The following is a 5,000-nucleotide window of genomic DNA, read 5'->3' on the forward strand; positions in this document are numbered from 1 at the left end:
GTACCATTACCCAGCGGGAGTTGGAGGCTGTAACATGTACCATTACCCAGCAAGAGTTAGAGGCTGTTTTATGTACCATTACCCAGCTAGAAGTAGAGGATGTACCATTACACAGCGGGAGTTAGAGGCTGTAACATGTATCATTACCCAGTGGGAGTTAGAGGCCGTTTTATGTACCATCACCCAGCAGGAGTTAGAGGCTGTTTCATGTACCATTACCCAGCGGGAGTTAGAGGCTGTAACATGTACCATTACCCAGCGGGAGTTAGAGGCTGTTTCATGTACCATTACCCAGCGGGAGTTAGAGGCTGTAGCATGTACCATTACCCAGCTAGAATTAGATGCTGTACCATTACCCAGCTAGAATTAGAGACTGTATCATTACCCAGCTGGAGTTAGAGGCTGTACCATGTACCATTACCCAGCTAGAATTAGAGGATGTACCATTACCCAGCTAGAATTAGAGGCTGTAACATGTATCATTACCCAGCGGGAGTTAGAGGCTGTTTCATGTACCATTACCCAGCGGGAGTTAGAGGTTGTTTCATGTACTATTATCCAGCGGGAGTTAGAGGCTGTAACATGTATCATTACCCAGCTAGAATTAGAGGCTGTAACGTGTAACTTTACCCAGCTAGAAGTAGAGGCTGTTTCATGTACCATTACCCAGCTAGAATTAGAGGCTGTTTCTTGTATCATTACCCAGCGGGAGTTAGAGGCTGGTATCATTACCCAGCTAGAATTAGAGGCTGTAACGTGTAACTTTACCCAGCTAGAGTTAGTGACTGTAATATATACAGTGCCTTCAGAAAGAATTCATTCCACTTGACATATTTCACATTTTGAATTCAAAATGGATTAAATAGATTTTTTTCTCTCTCACTGATCTACACACAATAACCCCATAATGAAAAAGTGAACGTGTGTTTTTAGAAATAGCTATTTATTTTTGAAAATGAAATACAAAAATATCTCATTTACATTAGAATTCACACCCAAGAGTCAATACTTTGTAGAACCACCTTTGGCAGTGACTACAGCTGTGAGTCATTCTGGGTAAGTCTCTAAGAGCTTTCCACACCTGGATTCTGCATTTGCCCATTATTCTTTTCAATTTTTTTTGAAGCTATCATGACTCAGGATATGACCCAGATGCAGACACAGGAGGGGGATAGTTTGGTCCTCAGAATAATTATTATAACAGAGAGGCAGGCAAAGGGCAGGTTGAGGGCAGGCAGAGTGTTCATAATCTAAAGCAGAGTCAATCAGGAACAGAAAGGCAGGCAGGCTGAAAGGTCAGAACCGGGAAGACTAGAAAACAAAAACTTGAGAACAGGAGAAATGGGAAACACGCTGGTAAGACCTGACAAAACAAGACGAACTGGCTAAACAGATAAACAACTGGAAACTGGAGACAAAGGTATCACATCTGCTCCTGCCACGCCCTCTAGTGCTCATCCGGTGTCTCCTTGACCTGCTGCCACTCCCCCAGTGCCCTCTCCCTCTCCCTCTCCCTCTCCCTCTCCCTCTCCCTGTGTGTGTGAATGTGTGGGCAGAGACAGGTGTGCTGGAGTCAGAGCAGATCCTCACCAGCTGTAACCTGTTCCATAATCAAGACCTCTACAAATACTCAGTCCTGCACTTCCACACCGGCAGATCACAATCTCTGCCGTTTGTTCCTGTTGTCCTGTTGTGCCTGTTTTCACTAGCCTGACGCTGTTTTCCTCTCCACTACAGTTCTGCCCGCTCTGACTCTGGTCCCTGTCTCCAGTCAGACTTTTCGTCAGTCCTGCTAGACTGTTCTGAATTCCCCATTCTACACTCCCTTGGATTCCCCTCCGGACCTGCTTACCCTGTCCTCACACCTCTTGCTCCAGACTCCGCCTCTGCGCCTGGTTTTCAGCAACCTGCCCGAGTGGAAATATTCCATATTCTTTTAGTCGGTCCAGACTAAGAATGGATGTTCCGCCCCTTCTAGCCAGCGCCATCTTGACCGCAAGACGTTCCCGGTTTCCCACGTCGTAGTTCCTCTCGGTGGGATTAAGACGATGGGACAGGAAAGCGCAGGGATGCAGCTTTTGGTCCTGGGCTGGGACAGGACGGCCCCCACTCCAACATCCGAGGTGTCGACCTCCACCACAAACTGACGTGACGTGTCTGGATGGATTAAGATGGGGGCTGTAGTGAATCGATGCTTGAGATCCGAAAACGCCCGGTCAGCAGCTGGGCACTACGTGAACAGAACCTTGGGTGAGGTGGGTGCAGAGAGGGGGTTTGCCAGGGTGCTGTAGTCCCAGATGTAGCGACGGTAGAAATGAGCAAATCCCAGGAAAACTTTGAAGCTGCACTCTGGATGTGGTTGGGGCCACTCCACCACGTCTCACCTTGCTAGGATCCATCTGAATGTTCACTGCAGCGATGATTTATCCCAGAAAAGAGATAGTGGAGTGATGGAATTCACATTTCTCAGCTTTAAAACCTCTTAAGGATCCGCCCCTTTTTTTCCATTTTTGCCTAAAATGACATACCCACATCTGTAGCTCAAGACCTGAAGCTAGGATATGCATATTCTTGATACCATTTGAAAGGAAACACTTTGATTTTTGTGGAAATGTGAGAATAGGAATGTAGGAATGTAGGATAATATAACATATAGATCTGGTCAAATATAATACAAAGAAAAAACAAACCCTTCTTTTGTATTTTATTTGTACCATCATCTTTGAAATGCAAGACAAAGGCCATATGGCATTATTCCAGCCCAGGTGCAATTTAGATTTTTGGACACAAGATTGTAGCAGTGCATGTGCAAAGTTTTAGACTGAACCAATGACGCATTGCATTTCTGTTAAACACGTTGTCTCAAGACTGCCCAAATGTGCCTAATTTGTTATTAATAACTTTTCAAGTTCAAAATTGTGCACTCTCCTCAAACAATAGCATGGTATTCTTTCACTGTAATAGCTTCTGTAAATTGAACAGTGCAGTTAGATTGACAAGAATTTAAGCTTTCTGCCAATATCAGATATGTCTATGTTCTGGGAAATCTTCTAACAACCTCATGCTAATCGCATTAGCCTACGTTAGCTCAACCGTCCCATGAAAGGGACACCCAATGAAGTGGTTCTCTAGGAGGCGCTGGAGGACTTGTCAGACGTGTACAATGCTCTTGAGCCAAACGGGAATAGACAAGGATGTCGCCGAGGTAGACAAACACGAACCGGTTCAACATGTCACGGAGCACATTGTTGACCAGGGTCTGGAACACTGCGGGAGCGTTGGTCAGTCCGAATGGCATAACCAGGTACTCATAGTTTCCACTACCTGTGTTAAAGGCTGTCTTCCATTATTCTCCTTTCCGTATCCAAACCAGATGATAGGCGTTGCGAAGGTCCAACTTCGAGAAAATGGTCGCCCCCTGGAGAGCCTCGAAATCTGAGGAGAGGAAAGAGAGGGTAACTTTTTTTACCGTGATGTCATTGAGGCCCCGGTAGTCGATACACGGGTGCAGTGTTTTGTCCTTCTTCTCCACATAGAAGAACCCAGCCGCCGGCAGGGGAGGCAGAAGGACTTCTTGAACCCTGAAGCCAGAGAGTCCATAATGTACCTTCCATGGTCTTGGTCTCCGGACCAGACAGGGAATAAACCCCTGAGGCGGTGTAGTGCCTGGAAGGAGGAGATGTGGTGCAAACCTCCTGGAGGCTCCACAGGAGATCTGAGGCTTTACCCCGCAGGAAGACATCCAGGGACAGGCTGTGCTGTCTTGAGACAATGCACGTGACAGAATGGGCTCCAACCCAGGAAATAACCTGTAGTCCAGTCGATCAGGGGGTTGTGCCTCTGGAGCCATGACAATCCCAAAACCACGGATACATGAGGAGACTCAATGAGCAGAAACTGCATGGACTCACTGTGTTTACCTGACACTCGCAGGTTGATGGGAATCGTACTGTGAGTGACCCTGCCAAATGTCCGTCAAATGCTCTGGCATCCATGGGAATGGAGAGGTGTTGTGTGGAGATGACCAGATCCGACACCAGGGTAGCATCCATAAAGCTCCCGTCGGCCCCAGAGTGCATGAGCACCCGGAGAAATTTAGACCGGTCACCCCACAGCAGGATAGCATGGAGAGGAATACGAGTAATGGGAGATGGGAGACTCCCTGTATGGCCCTTCAGCGTATTCATACCTACTGATGACCCTGATGTTTTACAGGGGAATATGTAATGTCCTGAAGTACCACAATACAGACAACCTTTGGAGTTCAGTCTGCATAAACATTCCTCAGGAGACAATCTAGCCTGGTCCAGTTGCATGGGCTCTGGAGGAGGCGAGTCGACAGTCCTCAATGATTCCCAAGGGAACTCGGGTAACATCGGATTCTCTCTAAAATGCATGTGAGGAGACCTCCAAGATTTTTCGATGGCGAGGGGGAATCCGTGGATGAGCGCATGTGGCCGGGAACAGACCTCCTCTCCCTGCTGCTTTCCCGTAACTGCCATCCAGATCCTTATGGTCAAGGCTATGAGTGAGTCGAGGTTCATGGGCAGCTCCTGGGCTGTGTGCTCGTCTTTAAACCCCACTCCGGGTTCCAGGCAATCTATTCTGCCAACATGCTAAAATTAACAGCGTACTCTGCCACATTATGGGAGTTTTGCCGCAGCTGAAGTAGCTTCCGAGTCGCCTCTCTCCCGGGCACCTGAGATCTAACACCTTCCTTACCTCCGTCATGAAATCCTCAAGACTAAGGCAAACAGTGGATTGTTGCTCCCACACTGATGTAGTCTAGGCGAGCTTCCTCCTAGGAATCAGCATTATAAGTTACACTATCTTCGAACGATCCGAAGGAAAAGAAGAGGGCAGTAGCTCGAAGACGAGGGAGCACTGGGAAAGAAATGCTTGGCAGGTTCCAGGATCCCCAACGTAGTGCTCCGGAGGAGGGAAGCCGGGGTAGGTTGGCGAGAAGCACCACTGGTAGCGGGGTTACTGGGAGTCTGGAA

This window comes from Oncorhynchus mykiss, chromosome 8, assembly GCF_013265735.2.
Source record: "Oncorhynchus mykiss isolate Arlee chromosome 8, USDA_OmykA_1.1, whole genome shotgun sequence".
In the NCBI taxonomy this organism is placed as follows: Eukaryota; Metazoa; Chordata; class Actinopteri; order Salmoniformes; family Salmonidae; genus Oncorhynchus; species Oncorhynchus mykiss.